General features: G+C 33.5%; 1 non-coding gene across 1 annotated transcript; it reads left to right on the top strand.

Moving 5' to 3' along the window:
• Positions 1-23,072: 23,072 nt before the first annotated feature.
• On the top strand, positions 23,073-23,145 carry Trnar-ucg. Its single transcript has one exon. It is a non-coding gene; the product is annotated as a tRNA-Arg (tRNA).
• The last annotated feature ends 4,091 nt before the right edge of the window (positions 23,146-27,236 follow it).

The raw sequence follows: 27,236 nt of genomic DNA on the forward strand, positions 1-27,236 counted from the left end.
AAGTTATAACACTGCTTAATATATAATATACTATCATATTTTAACAATTTGGAATTTATTACTATTTCTATTTATTATTGGTTTCTTTTTGAAGTAGTTGATTTGTTTAAATTTTAGCTCAATTTCACTCAGTTTTGCTGCTTAATTTTATTGTATTGATCTTTTGTTTTGCCATGTTTGAATATGTGCGTTTTCCTTGAGTATTTGTTCTACTTTTAGGTTCAACCACATAATAATTGTATTTGCAAATACAGTCTAAAGTAACTTTTATCTCTAATGGCTCCTATGTTTTTGCAATAATAGAATAATTTTCTTTGAAATTTTACCTAAGCTTTTTCTTGGTCCAGTTTGTACGTTTCTTTTACATTTTTTAAGTCTGTTCATTTTCTGTTTGTACGCTATAAATTGTAAGCAATATAAGAGAACTGCATTTCGGCCCGCGCTGATGAAATTCCGTCGTTAAGTGTGTTTTTTCAAGTCAATTCGGTCTTTTTATCGCCTAGATTAGAAAAACGTGTGAGCTTTATTTCGGAACGTCGTCTCTTAATGTGTTCTTCGTTTCAATATTTTCATTCAATCTTCGGGTTACAATGTTGATGTTTATATACTTGCAAATTACACTGCGTCCCCATATAAATGGCTGTATATCTATAAAATATGTATCAATTGATCTAAGGCTATAATATTTGTACAGAAAATAAGTTCAATTTATTAATTATTTATTTCATTATTTATTATTTATTTAATTATTTATTTAATTATTTAATTATTCAATTTATTAATTAATTAAATCTTTTTTCCCATCCCCGCACACTTCGGGAAATCCTATACCGGCGGACCAAGCCAATTTACTAAAATTTTGGTTCTAGCAAAGGGGCTATTAAACATAACGCCTTCCTCAGGCCCTAATTATTATGGTTGAATTTCTTAGGTCTATATTCTGAAAATTTTTCTTGCAATCAAATTATTCTTAGTTGTGGCAAGACAAAGTTTTTCTGAACATGTAGTGAGCAGTAATAGTCCTTAAATGATTTAATATTTACAACGCTTTGATAGTTTTAGTGACGTTTTCGGGCTACAGCTCAATTATCTGTACAATAAAAAATTATTTAGCGTTTACTTAATTAAAATAGCCTTTATTTTCATGTTAATTAAAAATGATTATTTGGACGTCGTGAGATGCGGTCTGGTGTGACGTAGGTTTTAGAAAAACATTTTCTTTATCGTGCCAACGTTTCGATCTTTATTGAGATCATCTTCAGGGCCGGGGATTTATAAACATTGTTTAAATTTTACAAATACATGTAGGATGTGAAAAAAAGTGAATTTATACAATGTTAGATAATTTTAGATTAACAAAAAAAAAAAAAAGGAAAAAATGAATTTATACAATGCTAGAAAATTTTAGAATTAATTAAAAAAGTTGAATTGAAAAAACAAATTAATAAACTTTAATATTTAGTAAATTAATCCATTTTTACTTAGTGGTCATATTGGACCTTATTAATTATTCCAACTAATTATTCTTTTTATCTAAGGTTGTTGGATGAGATGAAAAGGTCGTAGGTTCGAATCCCGCTCGTAGCCCTAATTTTTCATATCAACTAAAAACCTTACATGAAAGAATAATTAATTGAAATATTTAATATTCAGTTTTTAATGGGTCATTTTATGGGCGTTTACTATGGATACGGCAATGATCACAGTTGAAAAATATTTTTGACTAATTCATTTAGCAAACACTAAGCAATTAATAAGAATGGGCTGTAATTTCATAATGATTGCAGTTATTTTTATAGTAAAGCTAATATAAACTTTAATTATACTCTTAATTTTTTAATTAGTTTTTTCATATGTCACTATGTATATATTTTAAAGTCTCGTCCATTTCACCTTTATAAAGCCAAATGAGTTGCATCTTTTAAAACACATTGTTTACCATCCTTACGACAAAACCTTTGGGTCGAAAAAATGTAATATAGGAATTTGTATACTTAGAATTTACTATCACAATCATCTCTTCATTCTCCCATTGCATCCAAAAATTCCAATCAAAAGTCGTAAGAAAAATTGTTAACCCTCCTTATTACATATCCTCACCCTACATTGATTCCTTTTGTTCAGAATTAGAAAAAAACTATTACCAAAAATTCCATCAATCACTTTCCACACATTCCAATGCCTTGGTCCGTCAACCCAGTTCCATTACCGTTCCAGATGGCCACGTGATACCCTACGTCTTAATTCAATTTTCAACGAAGAAAATTGAAAAATGGTCATTATTTGGGTGAGTTCTCCTCACATGTTTTTCACGTCAATTTTGTTTTTAGAGCATTTATACTGTTGTAATTGTTCTACAGATTAAAACTCAATAATAAAAAAAAATTACCGATGACATTGATTTAGCTTTTTCATTGGTCGCAATCAATACTGAGCCGGATTAAACGCCAAAATATATAAGACAAATAAAACAAAATTTTTTCCAGGGTCCATTCCATTACTCTTAGTTTCTAGATCTAACAATTTCCCTCCAATGCCGTCGAAAGACGGACTTTTCCCATTTTCTCTAAATGTATTTCTTTAGTTCCTAGCCCCGGGGGCGGTGACTACTTGTTAGCTTCACAAGCCCCTCGGGCTAAACAGCCCCAAACAAACCCAGTAAACATTTGATTGTTACTAACGACCTGAAACATATTGTTTTACCCTGGGTTTTTCACTAAACTTGATCTCTTTCTAAACCGGAACTTCGTTTGGAAAGGGCCATGGAACTTTACGCTCGAAATAATGGCCAAAACAGTATTCTCAACAGGAAACAAGATTTTTTTAAGTATTTTCATAGTTACCTAGTTTCAATGGGTCTTTGATTCACAAAACCCGTCCTCTCATTGAATCTACGTTTTCATCTTTACAGATGATATCTGATTCCAGTTATTCACGGCATCTTGCAAACATCGAGCAGATACGCTATCTGATGATGACTTAAAGACGAACGGTCGCCCGCTTTGAATATACAACTGGCAAAAGTTTTATCAAAACTCACCGAATGTATAAAACCTTTTAGTAATTCGTACTGCATCAGTTCAAATAATATACACATAAAGAATAAAACAAAACGCTAATAGCGTTCCATTTTGATATTGGTTAGAATTTCTCCTTTCATACTGTGGGTCATACAAGTGTTGGCCTATATTGAATCAATAAATATAACTGTGCGCCAAAAATGGCTCTTGCTTTTTGTTTTAGTTTGATCACTATATCTAATAAGTATCGGGTTGTCCGGAAAATAATGCAGGATTTTAAGTTTTCATTAAAAAAAATCTATATAAAATATTCTGTTTACGTTTACAGGATTACTCATTTGTATGAATGTCAACACTTATTAATCCTCTTCCAAATGATATTGTTTGTTTACCTCTGTAGCATTCCGCTACTTGGAAATAATTCAGTCATCCTTATAATGTCAAAGCGAGAATTTCGTACGATTTTCTTTTACGAGTTTAAACTCGGCCGAAGCGGAGCCCAAACGGCTAGAAACATTAACCAAGTCTGGGGCGAGGGTTGTGTTAATGAGTGCACTGTGCAAAGGTGGTTTAAAAAATTTCGGGAGGGAGATTTCAGCCTTGAAGATGAAGAAGGTCGTGGAAGGCCTTCCTCTCTTAATGATGATGTTCTGCGATCAGTGGTGGAAGAAAACCCCAAAACAACTGTTCGAGAACTTGCAGAGCAACTCAAAGTCAGTAAAACGACCGTCGCTGACCACCTCAAGGCGATTGGAAAAGTGAAAAAACTCGAAAATTGGGTTCCACACTCATTAAACGATCGCCAAAAAAATCAGCGCTTTGATGTTTGTGCATCACTTCTTTGTCGAAACAAAAATGACCCATTTCTGGCCAGAATTGTTACATGTGACGAAAAGTGGATTCTCTACGATAACACTAGACGTTCTGGACAGTGGCTCGACAAAGGAGAAGCTCCAATACATTTTCCAAAGCCCCCAACTCATCAAAAAAAGGTAATGGTTACGGTATGGTGGGCTTCATTTGGTTTAATACACTACAGCTTCTTAAATCCTGGCGAAACCATCAATGCTGAATCATACTGTAACCAAATTAATACCATGCATCAGAAATTGGCAGTAATGAAGCCCTCTTTGGTCAATCGGAAAGGGCCCATTTTGTTGCATGACAACGCTCGACCACATGTGTCACGTGTAACGTCACAAAAATTATTGGAGCTTGGCTATGAAACTTTGCCTCACCCACCCTACTCTCCGGACCTCTCGCCTACTGACTACCATTTTTTTAGACACCTGGACCACTACTTACAACACATAATATTCAAAAATCAAACGGAACTGGAAAATGCATTTATTGACTTTATCAATTCTAAAAATTCTGAATTCTACTCAGACGGAATTAATAAGTTACCAACACGTTGGGAGAAATGTGTTGAGAGTATGGGAAATTATTTTGATTAAAGAACATTGCTTTAAAGTAACTAGTTTCTTTTTTTTTGTTTAATACCAAAATCCTGCATTATTTTCCGGACAACCCAATACAATAACTATTTGATGAAACGTAGCGGTAAGGCCTGAGAGAGGATCTACTTGGTGATCATTGTCTGTCTATTGTCCTTCGATTTTGTCTATCTAACGCGGCCATTTTCATAGATCGGTATGAGTGACCAATCGTGACCAATTTAAAATCTCATCGTTCCAAGTTAAAACACTCTTAATAAACCACTAAAAAGCGCTGTTGTACCGACCATAAGGATCAAGCCGCGCCATACAAAACATCATATAGCCGTTTGTCACCGGTCAACATTATCAGTAATATCCGCGTGTTCTATCAGCCAGGCATTTGTTGCATTTGCCGCCTGCGTGGAATTAAATTTCAAAGTAAGGGATGGCTCTGAGGACGGGGGTTGCCGGGGCTGACGTCAGCGGTCTATCGACCCGGAGAGCTATTGTGAGTACGGCGCGGACCCCTCTCCACCGGTGGGGCAAGGATGGAATTACGTCATTGGGACTATGTCAACAGTGATGCGCTCATCTGCTTAATCGTTTGAAATAAGCCCGTCTTATTTAAACAATAATTCAACAGGATAAAGAGAAAATCCTTCACGGGGAAAAAAAAGAAGTAAAATCCTATTTTTTCGTTCTATTTAGTTTTTACGAAAAACCAACATTTTAAAATTTAATTTGTAGTTTGTAAAACATAAAAAAATATGAGACCAAAATAATACAAAAATGAAAGAATTGGAGAATACTGCACTAGCAATGCGCAAGCAACATGCGAGTCTAATTAATCCTGTATTGCCTCAGAATAATCCAAGCTGAAATTCAATTTCGAAAGCTGGACTGTTTAAATCAACAAATTAATGATCAATTTGAAAAAGATAATGACGAAGAGAGTCAGATGAGAAATCATTCATGTTTTGTTTAATTTAATTTATACATTTACTAGACCAACGTAGAGTTTAGTGGTTTAGTTTAGTTTTCCGTTTTCCTAGTCTGCCTTCAATTTGCTAGATTTACAAAGTTTTGATGTGTATTTGATTGTTCCGTCATTGGCTTTAAATATTTGTTCCTTGTATCTATTATTTTTCTGCCAAACTTGTTTTTATTCTCCACACTGGCAGGCTATTATATATTTACTCAATTTTTCGTGCTAGTTGTATTAATAATTCGTCTCCAATTTCTCCTATGCGTTTTTTAGTCTTTAGGGAGCTTTGGCTGTTTTATATTTACCAAATATATTTTTTAGTTTTCCCATATCTTTTTACCACCAATTTGGATTCCGAACAAGACAGTCAACAATAGACCAAATTCACGGAGTAACGGCTGTAATACAAAAATCTATTAAAGAAAAGCAAATTTGTTCTGCTATCTTCCATGATGTCTCGCAAGCTTTTGACAAGGTCTGGCATGAAGGATTCATCAATAAACTAAAAGGGACGCTATCAAAGTCGACAGTCGATTATTATCAGTTCCTACTTAACTGACAGATTGTTTAGAGTTAAACAAGAAGATCAATATCAAAATTAAAAACAGTAAATGCATGAGTGTTACAAGGTAGCATATTAAGTCCACTTATTTACTTCTTATACGCCAGTGGTTTTCCGAAAATAGATGGAGTAAAAATTGCAACGCTTGCATATGACACGGCGGTGATATCAGTAGGACCGACTATAAACCATTACACCAAAATCTTTCAAAATGCTTGTAATAAGATAAACGAATGGACAAAAAAATGGAAAATCAAGCTCCATCTGTTTAAATCAGTACATATACACTTTACAATCAAAAAAGTAGACCATGTTCCGACGCTCACAATCGATGGAACCGCTATAGCGTACAGCGATACAGCTGAATATCTGGGAATAATGTTAGATGCCATGCTGAGATGGAAAGTACACGTGAAAGAAAAAAAAAGACAGAAATACATTTAAGGTATATGCTATACGCGTTGCTAGGAAGTGGCTCCAAACTTGCTATACAAAATAAAATATTATTATACAAACAAGTCCTAAAGCCTATGTTGACATACGTTATTCAACTATTGGGTTATACCAAACACAGCAATATCAAAGTCATACAAACACTCCGAAATAAAATCATATATGTCCGATGCACCTTGGTACGTAAGGAATACGGACTTACATAGGGATCTTAAGATCCCTGAGGTCACGGCGGAAATACACGATTTGCCGCCATAAATACCAATCTCTCCCCAGTCAGCACGAGGATGTGGAAGCGACCAAACTCCTAAATAAACGAAACAGCGACAGAAGATTAAAACGAACCAATCCCTATGAACTAGTGTAGTTAAAAATGATTGAATAGTGAAGTGTAAATCTTATTATACCAATGAGCTTATACCTCTTGGTTATACATATTACATTACATATTATACCAAATATACCAAATGTCAATTTATTTGATATATATGTATATATATATANGTAACAGTTGGTCTATTAAGTCCAGTTTTAATAAATAAATTTAATTAAAAACTATATTTTCTAATTATCTCTATATAACTGAGATCAATAAATGTTGTAACTTTGTATTAAAAGACGAAATTTCTATTATAGAATTGTTGTAGATCTCGTTCGTAGACCTAATCGGAAATTCATTATATTTGTAACCATAAATTGCCCATTTGGTCGTAGATGTTCATACGATCATTATGGATCACTAATAATAGTTCGAAAGTCTTGATAGTACGCGAAAGCTTGACAAGAACTGGGTGTTTTTCTTTCAAATTGGACTTTTCCCTGATTTTTTAATACAAAATTTTTTGTTTTACAGAAGCGGTGATTCAGTGGTGGCAGAATAAGAATCTTTGCTACGTTCTAAGTTCTACGTTTTAATCCTGACACGGACAATGGACTTTTGACTTTTCATCCACGATAGCCGACGACGTGTTTTTTAATTAATACATTTTTACTATATCTAATCATCTAATGTGAAGGTGTCTGTTTCTTTGCGTTATTGTTTTGTGTTTTTATAAAGTATTCAATGAATTATACACAACATTACCTTTCAGTCACCTAACCCTCACTGGGATGTAAGTTCCTCTTTCAAACTCCAAGTGATTAACGATTCATCAAAACAATCCTAAACCGCGATTTTAGTGAAGCAGTTTTTTGTTCAGTGAAGCTGAACTTTCTTCTTTGGTGTAAAGAATACAAAGCAGAAACTTTTCAAATGAATGTAATTGTATTTATGTCACACTAACCCTACAATCCTGACCTTGCTCCTTCAGAATACTTTCTATTCAATAGCTTACTAGCAATAGCTTACTTTCTTAAAGAAAAACGTTTATCCGTTCTATAGAAAATCCTTTCTATAAAAACAAAACTTCAATTAATTCGAGTTTAGAATAGAAGAGAAGCACAATGTTGGGAAAATCAGATCAATCCAACCTATCTTAACTACCCTTAAAAATGAAGCTAGTCCTTTAAAACAATATGTATCGAATTTGAACAAGAAATGCTTTTCCTTTTGTTCCTCATAGTAACTCTATTAACGACCATATTTTTGTGGTATTTAATTTAATATTTGATTTATGCTTACAACTACCGATAGCATAAACTCTTAAGTCATTACAAGTTCTTCCAAGTGCCAAAGGCTCTAAATCGAAACTGTTAGATTTGTTAGATTGTTTTGAGATTCAATTTAAAAATAATAAAAAATATTTTTGCTCGTACCATTTAGTCCTTCCCTACAGACGAACACCTTTTACAAGCAATGGCTCTCTTTGCATAGAACAAAGTGTCATAAATCCTGTGATTGCCCCTTTGGTCCTTATCGCTCATCTTATTCCTCCTTTACTCGGTGGGTTGGATGGGTTTTCAGGCACGTTTGGCTTTTCGCCATTGTCAGTGTGTCTAGTCTTCGTGTTCTTCCGGCGCCCTGAAGGCCAACCCATAAAGGATCGGCGGACTAAGATGATCGGTAAGAATCAAAGTACACAATTATAAGTTATGGATGGTTAAGAATCAAAGTTTAATTATAAATGTATATAAAAAACATTTATTACATTATTTTTCCTATTATTTCGCAATATTTCTTTTTAATTTATTGAAAATCCGCTCAATCCAGTGGAAATAATAACGTTACAATGCAACTACTAACCGAATTTTAAATTCCTCACAATAAGGAAGGAATGCAGCATTTGGTCATTTCCTATCATTTTGGACTTTCTCTCTCTGTTTTGGTCTGTCATTAGCTTTTATGTGTTCTTTTGTGTGTGCAACACTATTACGGTACTGTGCGAGATGGAGATTCATTTTGAAAATGGACCACATAGGCTATCTCAATATTCTTTGAATGGTATTACCGACTACCGACCCAACTTGCGTTTTCTGAGATTGGAAAGCCTAATATGGTTTATATATCCCCGATTATTCGGTTATGCATTGAGTACAAATTTTTTGCCAAACATCTCCCGTAAAATCTGATATATATTTAAATGAACAAAGGTTTACATTGGCAATTAATAGATAAGAAAAATAAAAAACTTTATAAATAATATTTTACTTTAGATTATTTGGAGATCGTGAGATGCGGTCTGGTGTGACGTAGGTTTTAGAAAAAAAATTTCTTTAACGTGCCAAAGTTTCGATCTTTATTGAGATCATCTGCAGGACCTGGAATTTATAAACATTGTTTAAATTTTACAAATAGATGTAGGATGTGAAAGAAAAAGACTTTATACAATGCTAGAATTTCTAGATTCAATCAAAGTATATGTGCTCACTCAAAGTGTTTGTTTTCTGTGTAGATGGGTCATTGTGTGTCGTGTTGAGACTGCCAGTGAGATATTGATGTTTTATGTTTATATACGTTGGATTTTGAAGGGGTTGGGAGGGCAGTCGGGATAGAAAGACATTTTTATACTAGGAGTCGTCTTCTTTGATGTGAAAGGAGCCGACAATGGGAAAAATGGGTAATGGTTCGGCCTGATTATCCTTTCGAGATTAAATAGACGGGGATAATTAGGGATAGAAAAGCCAAATTGTTGAAGAATTAGACTATACAGAAATGTTTGATGTGTGGAATGTATGTATGCTTTGTGTGATGTGATGATGATGTATGTATGTTATCGATATTGAATTTGATTAATGATATTAGCATAGCTGTGACTGAGTTTACATGTGTTTGTTCTGTAATTGATGCTGTGTTTATCCCTGTTGATGTAAACCATTTTTAAAAAGTTACGATTTTGTTTGTCTTTCTCTATGTGTAATATTTTTGGATTGTTGAAATCGAAATTGTGTTGGTGTTCAAAATGGTGGGTAGCCAGTGCTGTAGGATTTTGTTCGGGGTTTTTTCTATCATATATATGCTGTTTTACTCTTTTATCCAAATATTGGGATGTAATATCGATGTAAGTTGCCGGACAATTTAAACAATTGATTTTATAAATTACGTCAGATTTGTTTATTACTGGTGTGGGATCTTTAATTATGGAAAAAAGTTTGTGAATTGTTTGATAGTTTTTGAAAGCTATTTTAATGTTATCTGACGAGGGAAATGTCGTGTAATGTATTCGATTCTCGGCGACAAATTAAATGGCCAGAGAGAGGTTCAGTGAAGTTATACTTCGTTTTACTTATTAAATAATATAGTCATAAAAATGTTATTTTTTTTACTTTCAGTTCCTTTCTTTTTGTAATAATTTATTCTCTCGATTGATATTTCTATTGTAGCATAAGGACTACGAGAACACTTTATAGCTGGGTTGATGGTAATTTATGTGATAGGCCGTGAATGAATGGGATGGAAATTTGTGTTGGTTTGTCTGTATTTGATAGATTTGATGTAGTATTATTAGTAATAGTGGATAGTGTTAGTGTTGAGTTGTAGTTGTTGATTGTTCCTTCGATTATGTTTTAGGGTAGTGAATGTTATGGAGGTTGGTATATCTTAATGTTCTTGTGGTGAAATGATTCAAGGCTTAGGCTAAAGACCTCAGGTTTGAGAACAAGGTAACCCTTATTTGGATACCTGCACATAAAGGACACCAGGGAAATGAAAAGGCGGATGGCCTAGCCAAAGAAGGTTCTAATACTGCGTTTGTTGGGCCACAACCGGTATTACCCCACTCTATGAGCACAGCGAAAGAGAATAACTGGGGCATAAAACAATTCCTTAGGGAGTGGAATCTATCCCCCGGACACAGGCAATCGAAAGAGTTTGTTAAGGCGATCAAACCAGCTGAATCGAAATGGCTATTCTCTATTTCAAGGAAGGGAATTAGGAGGCTGATAGTATTCTGACGGGCCACTGAGAAGACACCTCTTCATAATGGGTATCCTACCAGATCCCTTTTGCCGCTTCTGCGAAATAAAAGAAGAAACGGCAAAGCACTACCTCGCAGATGTGATAGGTATGCTAGGTCTAGATTTGAAATCTTTGAAGGAGAGGACATCACCAAATCACTCCCAAGATAAAATGGTCCAAAATCTTGGGGTTTGTGATCAAGTCCAAGAGGTTTATGCAGGACACGTGAGCCGACCAAGTCCCGGACCTTTTAGGGACGGGGTACGAGTCTACCCAGGCATTTAACCCCTCTGGTCTTGGTCGCCCACCCTGCATAATTTATATATATAGGCTAAAGACCACACATTTTACTTTAGTTATAACTTTATAAACCGATTTCGGTTCCTCTAGACGCCAATAATAAATTTCACATCAGCAGACGTCGGGATGCGACCATCAACCCAGCTATAAAGATTAATTACTAAAGTACAACATTTTTGCTAGAAAACGTTTGGTTCCCTTCTCGATTTGAACGTTTTTAAACGGGAACATGTTTGAAAAGGTAAGAAAGCGTTTTAATACACCAGAGAGAAATAATAATTAATCTTTATGTAAGGTATTTGTTGAAATGAAAACGTTATTGCCACGAGCGGGATTCGAACCCACGACCTTCGGCTAAATACGCCGCTGCTCTACCAATTGAGCTATCGTGACTTCGATCCACTCGGACACCAACTCCCCAGCGTAACCTACAACCTTCTGAATTTTCCCTTTTTTTGCCATTTTCAAATGTCGTGTAATCAGGATTCGATTATCGGCGACATATGAAGTGGGGAGCTGATAGTAAAGCTATACTTCGTTTTCCTCATTAAATACATTATTTTAGTGGTCTATTGGCAAACATTTGAAAATGGCAAAAAAGAGGGAAAATTCCAAAGGTTGCAGGTGGGGATGGGAAGTTGGTGTCCGAGTGGATGGAATTCACGATAGCTCAAGTGGTAGAGCAGCGGCGTATTTAGCCGAAGGTCGTGGGTTCGAATCCCGCTCGTGACAATGACTTTTTCATTTCAACAAATACCTTACATACAGATTAATTACCAAAGTACAACATTTTTTGCTAGAAAACGTTTGGTTCCCTTATCGATTTGAACGTTTTTAAATGGGAACATGTTTGAAAAGGTAAGAAAGCGTTTTAATACACCAGAGAGAAAGCTATTAATGTTACCGAAATCTTATATAGTTAATGTAAACTTTGCTTGGATCAATATCCATCATTAAAAGGCTCTTTCTCTTTTCACCTATAAAACAAACTTCCGAAGTTCAAGCCGATCTGTCAACGGCCGGCCTACGTGAAAGACCGTATAAAAATTGTTTTCATTAAAGGGTTCGTTAACGTAATTGCTTCAACAATGTGGAAACGTAAGCGTAAACATAGTGAAGGAAGTTCGTTAGGAGGAATGAACGAAATGTTGAGAACCGGCTCATGTTTGCTTTCAAGAGAAAGGGTTGCCTTCAGAGGACAATGCGCTTCTCGTCTTTTATTGCCGGCATGTCTACATCGACGTAAATGAGACGCTTTTAAACTTCCCTACACCTGTCTTTCCCCCTTTTGATGATGAATGGTGATTCACTTTGTCAAAATTTGCAAGAAGGAACATGCATGTTCAATTCAATGTGACTCAAATGCCTTAAGTACCTACAGATAAGAAAATATTACAGCTGTAATTAAAAAATTAAACACTTTTTAAATGGATTTTGTAGCATATTCCTGCGATTTAACTGAGAATTTACTTAGTAATAGTCTAAACTTTAAATTTTAGATTATTTGGATATCATGAGATGCGCTGTAGTGTGACTTAGGTTTAGAAAAATATTTTCTTTATCGTGCCAACGTTTCCATCTTTATTGAGACCATCTTCAGAACTCAAAGTGTTTATTTAGTGACTGTTAATTAATGCTAATTTGGAGATCGTCAGATGTGGTCTGGTTTGACGTGGGTTCAAAAAAACATTTTCTTTATCGTGCCATCATAATTTCCAGTCCCTGAAGAAGATCTCAATAAAGATCGAAACGTTGGCACAATAAAGAAAATGTTTTTCTGAACCCACGTCACACCAGACCACATCTGACCATCTCCAAATAATCATTAATTAACGGTCAATAAACACCACACATCTAAATTTTAGCATAATTTGATATGAACCTAGTTATCTTTCCCTTACAAGGCATAATAATCGATTTTAATAGTTTAATTTTTTAAATTTAATCATAAAAAGATAAAAACCAAGTGGTAATTGCTGTTAAAAGTCCTTGAAACGATGTAACAAAGCTGTTAATAACTCAGAAAAAGGAATGTTACAGGAGACGTACTTTGACAGAATTGTCTTCTTTTTTACAGGTCCTTGTCTTGCTAAGTTTTCATTGTTTAACTTGAGTTTAATATCCTTAGTTTAGAACCTAATTAAAAGTTCCTTCGGTTTTGAACTTCCTCAAGAGAAGATTAAAAGTTTTTATATTTGGTCTTACAGGATGGTAGCATTAAGTTTAACTTCTTCTTCAAACCATCCGTTCTAATGGCTTTCATTGATGATCGTCTAAAATGACTTCATGTGTGTAAGCTTTTACAAAAATTTATAACCGAACTAAAGTCATTGGTTGAAATTTAAGTAACCGTTCTGGTACTTACAGAATCAGATTTAAATTGTATACTTTATTTAAAAACAATTTTAGTTAAATAAGCTAATTTTATAAAAATTATTTTAACAAGTTTTACTTACTTAAAAACGAATAAACAAAATATTTCTTCTTACAGTTGTTACCAATTTTAAGCGCTATATTCGTGTCATTGAGTATATTTATTAGTCTTTATTATTTTATTATTATCTTAGGTTTTGAAAATCCTGTTAACAAGTTATGCCAAAATTTGGTTGCGTACTTCTGATTACAAGCCATTTACTTCATATTTTATAAAATGCAAATGTGCTTTTTTAAAACTTTTATTTTAAAATTGTGTGGTCTTTAGTGCCAGTTAATTTATGATTAAATTTAAACAATGTTTATAAATCCCAGACTCTGATGATGATCTCAATAAAGATTGAAACGTTGGCACAATAAGGAAAATGTTTTTCTAAACCTACATCACACCAGACCGCATCTCGCGATCTCTAAATTATAATTGATTTTAAAAGTTTTCCTCCTACTAAAATGACTGAAGTTTTTCAAAATCTACCCTTTTGAAGAAATTACAATGACCCGAGGCGTTGGCCCTGTCTTGTGATTTTTTTTTAATTTTAAGCACCTTCCGCTTCTTTCGGAGTGAACAATGCTTCCTTTTAATTACGGTCGGGCCGTGGAATATTTTTAAATTTTTTTGTGTGTTAATATTTAATTCTTGGGAAATAATTATCGAAGCTCTTTTTAATTATTTAAGGGTGGTAAATTGATACTCACGGTAAAGTCGATATTAAAATATTTTCCAACAATTCCGAACATCCGGCTCTAATTACAGTCAATATGCTTGTTTTAATAGGCCTGGAAATAAAAAAAAAACAGAAACGTGATGTTATTTATGTGTATATTATTGTAATTTTGTATATTATTTCTAAAATTGTACTTTATAATATTATTATAATATAAAAATAAAATAAATTAAAATTGCAAGCTGGACGAAGCCTTTTCATATCGAATTTAAACGGAATTTTTTAACACTAGAAAAAATTTTTGGGTGTAGGATGGAGAGACTAGACAAATAGAAACAAAAACCTATCTTTTGATCAATATCTAGTTGCTCACAAATAAGTTAATTTTTTAACAATTTGAAGAAAATATATCATGACAAAACTGTGCCTGATGTCATAACGAACACGTCTCAAAAATGTCATCAAAATCGGAGCAGTTGATTTCGAGATTACCAGTTACACACAAGCCAACTTTCTCTCTTTGCAATATTAGTTTAGATAAGCTTAGATCATTTTTTGTACAAACTTGTAAAACGTTTACATTTCTCACAAAATATCACGCAGAACCGACCGCCGAAATAGTTAATTGGAACGAAAATACAGTCCAGGACGATTTGAAGACGTGGCAATTTATTTGAAACAATAACTAAACTCATCAATGGGTTCACGGGCTGATTAATTTCATCAGCTAAAATTACATCCGGCATTAGAAATAACACCCAACCTAATAATTAATATTCAGCACTATGCAGATTGTTATGATGTAAATAGGCCGTTTTGAGGGCCAGGAAGATTGCTTTTGAAGTCTAATCGGATTGAATAATGGGAACGATCCTTAATTAATAAATAAAGAAACGATTATTCCACAGGATCTTAGTCTGTAATTAAAGATTAATGCTAATCCAGAATCAAATAAATTGGAGAAGTATTAAATAAATTCACCTTTTTTAATATTATTATTTTTTTTGTACAAAAGGAATAAACTGTGAACTGATCCTTACAACGACGTTAATTAAAAATAATCATAAACGATATTTTCGAGTGAAAACTTTTTCTTTGATTGTCTCTTTATTAAGCTGTGTTACTCAGTTTCATTTTAATTGGAACAAGATTCAGTTAAAATTACTTTTTCTCATATTAGCCTTTTTTAATTGAAAATCATGTATTTGTTTAAGACTAATTAGATGGTACTACAAATACTTATATTATTTATATTTATAAATAATACTTTTTTAAATTTATTTCTTAGTCGTATAAATAGTTGCATTTAATGAAAAGTGGAATCAAGTGGCAAGGTGGTTTCGGCGGTCGTGGCTCCGGTGGTGCCAGCGTCAAAGTTTTATTAAATCCAAGGCCCCGGGTGTAATTCAATGGAAAATCTTGAATAATCGTTCTTTCTCGCTTGCCCTCTAGTCGAGTAGTGTGTTACTTAAATTACTCTTTTATCTTGAAAATGGGTTTCTTCGGCCGGCCCTACAGCACTTCATGAATTTTCAGTTTCCCTTATTTCGCCATATTTCTAACAGTAATTTTTATCTCGGCTTTGAAAGGGGTGGGACATAATTCAAACTTTGTACACGATGTGAATCACAATGGCTGGGGGGAAAATCTGTCCAATCAAGTCTCTTATCTCGAGCGTTATTTTCCTTAAACTACACCCACGAGTAATTTGAGACAGGATGTATTAAATTTAAACAGAAAAAGTTAGGCCTTTTTTAACTTTAACTTTATTAACGTTTACAAAGTGACCAGAGTTATAAGTATAACCCGGATTTATATGCAATAAAAATCCTCAAACATGCCACATAATTTGTCTTAAAAATATTGATAATACGCAGGATGAATGTTAGAGCATCACCCGACTAATAATTTAATTATTTTTTTACCTAGAGAAATTGTTTTTGAAGTACATATTCATTTTGACAGGAAACGGAACAGAAAAAATTCTGTAGTTAAAAATCAAATAATTTAAAATATTATAAAAAAATAAATAATTAAGGTCTATTTCGAAATCGTGAGATGCGGTCTGTGTAATGTATGTTTAGAAAAACATTTTATTTATCGTGCCAACGTTTCGATCATTATCGAGATCATCTTCAGCGCCTGAGATTTTTAAACATGTTTTAAATTATACAAATACAAGTAGTGAAAATGAATTTATGCAATGATGTACACAATATATAAATTTTAGGTTTAATCAAAGTATTTGTACTCATTCAAAGTGTGTGTTTTCTGTTTAGATGTGTCGTGCTGAGAGTGTTAGTTAGACATTAATTTTTTTTTTTATAAATAAGTTTGTTTTTGAATGAATGGGGAAGGAAGGGATGGAAGTTCATTTTTCTATGAAGAGTCGGCTTCTTTGAGGTGAAAGGACAATTGAAAAAAAGGGAAATGGTTTGTCGTTCGGGCTTTTTTTTTATTGTTGGAAATGAAATTGTCTTGATGTTCAAAATCGTGGGTAGCCAGTGCTGTTGTTTTGTTTGGGTTTTTTGCAATCATAGATATGTTGTTTTACCCTCTTATCTAGATATTGGGATGTAATTCCGATGTAAGTTACCGGACAATTTATACAATTGATTTTGTAAGTTACATCAGACTTATTTTTTACAGGTGTGGGATCTTTAATACCTGAACCTACATCACACCACATCTCACGATCTCTAAATTATCATTAATTAACGGTCACTGAATACTAGATATAGATAATTAAGCGTAATTAAGTTCATGTTTTAAATTAAAGTAGGCAATAAGATACATTTCAAAATTAATATCTGTAAAACTACAGTCTCAAACATCATCAACAGAAATGTTGGGAGCATACTTGTAGCAACTTGAAATAACTGGATCGTCGATAATATATGTGCCTGTATAACACATAATTGTTTCCATTTAATATTCCATTAATTTCCCCAAATGCAGCCAATCTGGAATTTTTTTATAGGATGTTTTTATTTCCTTTGAATATAATTCCAGGATCCCTGCAGGGATTTAACTTAATTGCTGTTTTAAAGGAAAGATTTTAAGGAAAAATCCAGCCTGCTATTTTAGAGTACTTCAACCTATTTGGACGTACGGAGTAGAACTGTGGCAGACCACCAAGCCATCGAACATCCAACGAATCCAAGCTTTCCAATCAAACGTTTTCAGAAGAATTCTCCAAACTCTTTACTATGTCTCCAATTTCAATACCCACGATGAGCTTAACATTCCCTTCGTCAAAGAATCAATCCTTTCTATCTTCCTCAAGTTTCACTCCAATCTTTCAACCCTCTCCACTTCTTCATATCCCAAGAACCCTCCACGTCGTCAAACGAAGATGGCCCCTTGACCTCCTCGCCTGAACCCGATAACAAACTGAGTGCCAGTATTGGCTGGCTTCCCACAACACGTGTCCTCCGGGAGCAGTGCTGGCAGTAGTTTTAGTGTGTTGCCCGGGATTTTTATACTATTAGAACAATTTGTAAGGTGTATAATTCAAGCATAGGATACAAATAAATATTATTATTATAAAAAAAGCTACTGTAGAAGAAGTTGAAGTTACTACAGTTGACATTTTTTCAGGTTTACTATGTAAAAATATATAAGCGGGCAAAAGAAGAATTATTTTTGTGTTCTAAATGAGGCTCCTATTTCCACATCCCGACTAGGTTAGAAGAAGTAATTTTTCAGGAAAGAAAAAAACTGCTCCTATAAGTTTGGATAGGGGAGGCTCAAATATATGCCGATTATTTCATAATTATATATTGTGTCGTTTTGTTTAAGTTTTTGTTCCTGGAATGTTAATTGGAATCCGAATCAAATTTTAGGATCTTGTCTTTTTCCTTTTTTATTTTTTTATATTTTTTATTTATTTATTTTATTTTTTTTTAACGAGGGTTCGCAACAGCAACGGCCATATCAACCCTCAAGGTGCCGGTGTTTTTGAAAATAAAAAATATTTGTAAATATGTCGGGTTAGAATGCTGGGCCGATGGATTCGAACCGGGGACCTTTATCTTACAGTGATGAGCGCCGTATCAACGCCTACCGTTGCGGCCACCGACGCCCCTTTTCCTTTCGTTTTCTGAGTTGCCTAGTTGATTTTTATTTTTGTAAGTAATAAAAAAATATTTCAAAATTTTATACGTCAAATATGCAAAAATATGCGGAATAAAATTTGATCCATCCTATCACGGAGGTATGATTCTGATAAATATGTAATCACTATGGTCGTAAGTGTTTGCAAACAGAATATGCAATTACTTACAAATCCGGGATCTGTTTATAAGTATTTATTGGTAATCATAAATGTTTGTATCTTAGTTTTTTATGCATGTCATAGATGCACTGAAATGAATAATTTAATTAACGAAATTATCATACTTAAGTTAAAAAGACCATTGACGGCAAATTTGAAATATGTTTGATTAGAAAAATAAAAATAAACTAAGCAATTAAAAACACGAAAGGAAAACGACAACAGCCTAAAATTTGATTCGGATTTCAATTAGCATTCCAGGAACAAAGCTTAAACAAACCGACATAATAGAATTCCCTTGACTAAAGGTAAAGAAAAAGGACTTTCTAGGTATAGATATTTTTATGTAACTATGTTGTAATGCTGTAATTTCGTAATGAATATTGTTATTGGTCCGGCAATGCATTAGAGTGTATAATATACGACAACAAAAAAATGAAATAAAATAAAATAATAGAAAATTAACTCACACTCCGCTCGTCTCCTTCCTTCATGTAGGAGGAATCCTGGGGAACAGGTACGGGTAGAAATTACTGAAAGAAAACTGTATGGAAACCCTTGCCTTATAGTGGGGCTTTCTGTGAATTTTCGAGAATCAACGATGCTGAAGCTCAGGACAAGCAATTATCGCCCGAATGAGCGTAATGGCAATTTAAGATTTAACGACAATTTATTTTGGGAAAAAACAACAATCGACTTAATCATTGGAATTCGAAAGAGACTAACTTGATCTGACCTCCACCCACGCGGTGTTAACAGTTATTATCAGACAAAAATAATTCAATTTGCCTAAAACAATGATATGCCTGGAAAATTGCTAAAAATCATTCATTACTGATGAGAAGAAGTTCGAAAAGCGCCAACGCACATTAAGTAAAAAAAATATTACTCTTATTATTAATTAATCACAAACAGACACGGAATAAGGAAAAACCCGACTAATTATCAAACTGAGCGTTTTTCTTTATTGGTACAGATTATGTAATGCTCATGAAAATTACATGAGGAAATTTGGAAAGTATGATTTATACCGTTTGATCTAATTGCAGAATGGATTTTGTTATGAAACACAGGCAACGATCAAACGATAGAAATTGAATTATCTAGCTTCAGTTTATTTTGATCTTGTTGATGGAAAGTGCACAATATTAATTAATTTGATGATGAGTTAATTAAGTTTAATTCTGGCAACATACAACATCACGGTGGTGACAGTATAACAATATTGTTGAAATTATTTGTTTGTTTGCCATGAAAGAAAGGATTTTTGCTGATGGTTTGTGGCTGCTTTTCTAGCTTTACTGCTGGACACTTTAACTTTCACTCCTTTTGAATTTCCACGCTTCAGCGGTTAACATAACATTTACCTTATGTCTAAGACAGTGTATTTTTCATTGATCAAGCATATGATTTCCCAGAATATGGTAAAGGAAAAAAAACTTTGGGGCTTGGGAGGTGGGGGGGCGGTTGGGCAGCGTGTGTTTATTGATTTAATATCGTACAAGCAGCAGTGATTCCTTTTTTTCCATGGCCTTTGGGAGTATCAGATAATAAAGGGAATGGTACGTTGGGTTATAGGTATTTGGTCGCTAGGGATACCGGAGTGACTGGCATGAACTGGCTCGGCGGAAATCTCGAGTTCGAAAAAACCTTAGGACGTTTTCAGTACTGGTTAAAGTAATAAATTCAGTTCAATTAATATCGGCGTGATTCATTTTCACACTTGAGCAACCCGCGGGAAAAGTTTAAAATTCACTCCCAGCTTCAATTAAACTATAATTCTTACAATTAATTAATCTTTTTATGTAAGGTTTTGATTGAAATGAAAACGTTAGTTTGAGCTATCGTGACCTCGATCCACTCGGACACCAACTCCCCAGCGTAACCTACAACCTTCTGAATTTTCCCTTTTTTTGCCATTTTCAAATGTCGTGTAATCAGGATTCGATTATCGGCGACATATGAAGTGGGGAGCTGATAGTAAAGCTATACTTCGTTTTCCTCATTAAATACATTATTTTAGTGGTCTATTGGCAAACATTTGAAAATGGCAAAAAGGAGGGAAAATTCCAAAGGTTGGGTGGGGATGGGAAGTTGGTGTCCTTATGGATCGAAGTAACGATAGCTCAAGTGGTAGAGCAGCGGTGTATTTAGCCGAAGGCCGTGGGTTCGAATCCCACTCGTGCCACTAACTTATTCATTTGAACCAAGACCTTACATAAAAAGATTAATTAATTGAAAGAGGTAATTTGGTCAATAGACCACTAAATATAATAGATATATTTCTTACGTTACATTCCATTTTTTTGTCCTTATTTCATAATTTAACATGTATAACATGTAAATTATAATCAAAGACTGATATTTTGAATCTTTCAAAACTTCCCTTTAAAAAATTGCAAATTATCAACATCAATATAAAGTAGAATAAAATAAGCTAATTGCCAAGAATTTACATTGCTTACATAGGAATTTTATCTTATGATATATCTAATGACTAGGGAATATCTTTTTATTTGAAAATTTAAGGGATTAAAAAAGGGATAATTTATAAAACCCTAATTACGGGAATGGCTTAGTCATTTAACAATAAATTTAACCCTAATGTAATATCGTACTTGTCATCGCCATAGAAAATCCTCTCACTTCTTCAGCACCAAATCCTTTAGATACCCCGTATCGGCCGGTTGTGAGGATCAGGTATGTATTGCCTGACTAAGTAGGTCTTACCTTAGTAAAGAAGTTAAATTCACTAATTTCGTGGCCCGCTTGACCAATTAATATATTACAATTAATTAAGGTTTTTAGTTGGGATAAAAAAGTCAATGGCAGGAGCGGGATTCGAACCGACGATCTTCGGCTTGATACACCGCTGTTCTACCACTATCGTGACCTCGTACACTCGGACACCAACTTCCCTTCTCCACCGCACCTTTCGAATTTTCCCTCCTTTTTGCCATTTTTCAAGTGGTAGAGCAGCGGCGTATCAAGCCGAAGATCGTGGGTTCGAATCCCGCTCGTGCCGTTGACTTTTTCATCTCAACTAAAAACCTTAATTAATTGTAAGTTAGTAAAGAAGGATAGTCAGTCAATGCAGCTACGATTACGGGTCACAGAGGAATAGCCGGAAATGTATTTACTCATATTGAAACCAAAAGTGTGTACACTTGACGATAGTTGTCCAATAACAGTCGACGCTTGCTTTACCAGACACATACATAGACATCTAAGAGAGAAAGCTATTGTCCTATGAATATTGATAATTTGGAAACCCAAATGTTGGGTCATGCGAGATTATTACCTGCATCTAGTAATTCCGAGTACCGAGTAACTTATCCTAAAGAAAATAAAAAGTATTCCTTGTTTTTATTCAACTCATAAAATTTAAAAAAATTTTAAGGATCAAAGTTCGACTGAGTTTAGCACCGTTAATAATTGGCTTCTCAGCTTAGTGCTTTTGGTTTGACTTTTATGACTTCCTCACTATACAGGGTGTTACACGGTTAAATGTCAATACTGCTAGGGTGGATTCATTAAATAAAAAGTAATTAAGTGCCACCAGTACAAGGTTTCTACCTTGACTCTTTTCTGAGATATTAACATTTTTTTGATTTTAGTCTAAAATCTGAATTTTGTACATAAAATCGTAATTTCTCAAGTTTAGCATCATTAAAATACAAATCTGACCTTTATTTCGTAAACTACTTTAAATTTCGACAAGAAAACAACATTTCCGTTGACAAAAAATCTAGTGGGGTCAAATCAGGGCTCCTCGGTGGCCATGCCACGAAAAGAATGCATCTGATTTTTGTTACCTACTAATAAATGTTTTAATTAAAAATATGATAATTACGATTTTCTTGATTTGCTGCTTTCCATGGGTTCGATATCAAAACTTCTAAAAACTTCTTAGAATACTAATAAAATAAGGCAATCTTGTTGAAATTCCCAGAAAATTTTGATGTCCTTGCACAACCCACAAATGGCTATTTCCTTAAACATAGATTTTGCCATTTGCTATTCTTTGAAGGGCTACTGTGTATTCGGAAGCGCAAATTTTTCAACGGAAAGGCTGTTTTCTTGTAGAAAATTTAATTACTTTTCGAAATAAAGGTCAGATGAAGAAACTTTAATGACGCTAAAATTGTGAAATTACGATTTTATGTACAAAATTCTGATTTTAGATTACAATAAAAAAAATCGTAATATCTTAGGAAAATGTGAATATAGAAATCTTGTTCTGGTGGCACTGTACTACGTTTTATGTATTAAATACACCGTATCAATATTGATATTTAACCCTGTATAAATTTGAAGTCAGATATAGAATGAATAACATACTGTTAGTATGTCCACACATGAATTGCATCTGAAACATGCTCAGAATTTATCATATTAATATAACCTGATTTACTATTGATCTCATTGAATCCTGGCTGGAAAAATATTTATTACAAAAAACATATTTATTACATTTATTTTTTAATGTAATTTTACATTTTTATATTACTCATTTATTTTTTAAATGCATTTTACAGCTGTAGCGTTTGTAAGGGTTGTTCCACCCCATCTATGTGAAGGGGTGGTACAGGGTGAATTCATAGCAGACCGTGTGGCCTAACGGATAAGGCGTCGGACTTCGGATCCGAAGATTGCAGGTTCGAGTCCTGTCACGGTCGAACTTTTATTTTTTCTCAAATGTGTATTTTTTTCTCCAAAAAAATATTTCACTCACGCCTCGGAGGGTTTCGAGTGTCGTGCAAATCGCCGTTTTCAATTTTTCACTTATCTGATCCGACGAGTTTGTATTTTCATTCAACGGTGTCCGCGAATGAAATAAATCAGACAAAATTGTGCCGAAAGAAGAAACGAATGGTGAAGTAGATAGCGATATACTTGTAAAATTATTTATTGCCCATGCTTCGATTATAGGGAAATATAAAATTTACGGTCGGCTTCAGATAAAAAGTGTTCGGCCACCCTCCACGTTACCATTCTCAACTTCGTAAAAACCTTAATTTATATTTTAAACCGTAGCAAACATTCTAAAAACCCTGCTGGGTGTATTGTAAAAAAGACAGTATTAACATTAATAACGGGTTTCAGATATATTGAGGGTGAAGTTTTGAAATTTTTTCATTGATCTGGTGCAATGAAACAGGTTTTACTAAATAATATCTAGTTTCAGAATCTGTAAAAAAATTAGTCATTGCATTTGAAAAAAGGTTAACGTTGCGTCGGACATGTTTCAATCTGCATAATTTACAAATCTACTACATAATAAAACTACAACACACAAAAACATTTCTCTCCTTGTCTTCTCTCTCTTGCAGCCCCATATTATTATTCTCTCCTCTCTTTCGCATTCTCTCTCTCTTATTCTCTCCTTCACTCTCTCTCTCTCTCTCTTTCTATGTTTCTAACTTTTTATTTCCTTTGCGTTACAGTGTTCTTTGTCCTATCCACACTCACTCTTTTCTTTTACCTTTTATATTTCTTTCATCTTTCCGTTAGTTCTTGATGTTTTTCTCACTCATTCTCTCTCATTTTTTATCTATCTATCTATTTTTATTAATATATTTCTCTCTCTCTCTCTATTTATTTCATTTGTATATTTATCTATCTTTATTAATCTATCATTTGCCATCTCTCAATTTGTTTTTTGCTTTCATATATATCGTTCCTTCTCACTACACACTCTCTCTCTCTCACTCTTTCTCTCTCTTGATCTATATATCTATCAATCTATCTTCATTAATCTATCAATGTTTTTTGTTTCTTATGTTATAATTTTTTATCTTTCTCTATCTATCTCTCTATCTCTTTTTTTCTCTCTCAGCCAATGTAATTGAAGCTTGGTCAGATAATGGACCTAATATCAAGTTTACTCAAAGTAAAAGGAAATAATAGTTAAACAACATGTATCCAGCAATGTGTTAACAAATAATACGCATTAAGAAAGGAGCAATACAAATAAAGATAGAAACGTGTATAATAAAACATGGCACAGACTTTTTTTCCTCTCTCTCTATCTATATATCTCTATTAGTCTATCTATATTTTGCCACATCTCTATTTTTTCTTTCTTCTTTCATGTATATCGTTCTTTCAGTTGTTCTCACTCACTCTTTCTCTCCCTCTATCCCTATTTATGGTCCGTATTAATATTTTTTTTTATGTCTCTTTCTACTTCTTTCTTTATTCTTTCTGTGATGTAACTATATCGTTTTTTCAATCTTTTTCATTCATTCTCTCTCTCTCTCTCTCTCTCTCTCTCTCTCTCTCTCTCTCTCTCTCTCTCTCTCTCTCTCACCGTATCTATCTCTCTCTATTTTGATCATATAGTTTTTAAGTTAATATTTTTACAAAAATATTGACGAATGGAAACTAATTGAAATATATTTAATTGAAATGTTAAAGAAAGCAGACAAAAATTAATAAGTAAATGATATATTTCACAAAAAAATTAAAAATTGATTTTTTTTCTTGACCCACTTTATTCCTAACTAAAGAACTACTCTCTCACCGTGAAATTCCATAGGTCAAGAAAAAATAAATGTTTATAACAAACGTTCTAACCTATAGAATAATAACAATTTTATATACAATAATAATAACAATATTATCAAAATGAGTGCGATCAATGTATATCCGTATGAATATATTTGTTGGTGTGATTATGTAGCGGTATTTTGTTAGAACTTAGGAGCTGAAATGACTAAGCTGTCGGTTGCCCTTAAAAAAATTATCTAATAAAATAATATAGTTTTTATTGTTATTGTTAAACTAGAATTTTATTGTTAAACTAATTTTAAAGTTGATGCTGATACATAAAGTAAACAAAGATATTGGCTAATGATAAAATTGTTTATTTATTTACATAAGGTCATTCTTTCTGCACATATCTATGCCAAACTAAATCCCGAAAAAGACTCATTATTAGTTCGTGATAATCAATCCACATTTAAATTTTTTTCTTTATTAGTGAATGCAAGTAGAGTTCAACGACGGCAACTAAATGAAGCTGAAGTTTTTGTTGCTGTTAATCTACTAGAGGAAGGATATACTCAACGTCAAGTTGGAATCCATCTGGGTTTTGCAGGCTGTGGTCTGGAATTTGTGCCAACATTATTCAGCGACTGGACGCCTCTTTAGACGGACTGGACAATGTCGTAGAAGGGTGACAAATTCAAGAGAAGGCAGATTTTTAAATATCCAGGCTCTGCGGAACTGATTTTCTACTACTCGTAACCTGCTCTCAATGCTCTAACAGGTGCTACTGGGGTATGTGTTTCGGATCAGACGGCGAGAAATAGACGACAGGAGTTGATTTGAAGCGTTGAACTTTTAATTTTTTTAGGTCATTTTATTAGTAGAAATTTAGATGTTATAACAATTTTCAAATTGGAGCGCGAGTGCGCAAGAATTCGCTTGATGCGCGGCGGCTCCGACAGACTAGGAACGCTTGGCGTCCTGAGAGGTGGCTTTTCGCCTTTTCGCTTTTGCGCTTTCGCCTTTTTTCTCCGGGGACGACAAGAGATATATTTTTGGATTCAACGGCCTTTTTTTGGACAGAGGAGATTTTTTCTGGCACATCGGACAGGCAACCGTCTTCGGTTGACTTCGACAGCTTTTCTGCTGCCTACCTTCGACTTTTCATCGAGCTGCACTGGAAGGGTAAATCACTTGTCCCAAGCAGATTTTGTTTTTATTTTTCTATTTCTGTCAATTGATTTCTTTTATTATTGCCCGCTCAATGTCATTAATTTTAATTAAAGAAAAAGTATTGATTTAGTATTATTAATTTAATTTTTAAAAAGGTGTTTAATCGGTATTATTAATTTTAAATATAGAAAAAGTATTAATTTTGTATTATACATTTTTAATTAAAAAAAGGTATTTATTCTGTATTTTCATTTTTATTTCCAAAAATAGAAAAAAAAGGTGTTTATTTTGTATTTTTTGCTGTGGTTTATTTTTTATTTCTTCTCACAAGGTCTAAAACAACTGTCCTGATCCCACCACTCTAATTATAATGTTGAGTTCTAAACATCAAAATTTCTTTTAGTTCTTTACATTTAGGTATTTATAGTTTAGTTATGTGTAGTTTATTCTCAGAAAAAGTAGTTTGTTGTAAACAAAAATAATCAAGCCAAAAATCAACATACTGAAAATTCGGAAATTTATACGTGTTGTCTATGGGGTGATGAAACTCATATTTGGCCATTACCGATCACTTTAAATGCCTATTCTCACTGGTCTCGTCTTTCCGACACGCTTCCGAATCGAAATAGAACATACAAAAATGGCGGAATACCGAACGTCAAAAATTCTATTTTAAAACTGACTGTCTCTTATCTGTAATTACGTAAAGAGCACAGTTGACAGCGATCTGACTGTAAAGGCTTGTAATTAAAACGAACAGTTTCCTTCCGATTTTCAAAATCGAATTTGCCACCCTCAAAAGGTTTATTTTTAATATAGTATAACTGTAATTTAATTTCACGTTAGATTTCTTGCATGACTTTTAATTTTGCAATTAAATTTCTTCCAGTATTATTTTTATTAATTTTTTGAGGTTGGTTTTCTAAACTTCCTCCAATTATAATTAAAATTTCGTAAATGGTAACACGATTTTTTAAAGCTTGCAGGCTTTATTGAACAGTACCATATACATTAATGGTATTTTAACCAACATACCTTTAAATAATAAGTAAAATATTACTTGGTAAAGAATAAAAAATAGACTGAACTGAAAATTTGATTATGT

The sequence above is a fragment of the Cimex lectularius genome, unplaced genomic scaffold (genome assembly GCF_000648675.2).
Source record: "Cimex lectularius strain Harlan isolate CLEC.00 unplaced genomic scaffold, Clec_2.1 scaffold147, whole genome shotgun sequence".
In the NCBI taxonomy this organism is placed as follows: Eukaryota; Metazoa; Arthropoda; class Insecta; order Hemiptera; family Cimicidae; genus Cimex; species Cimex lectularius.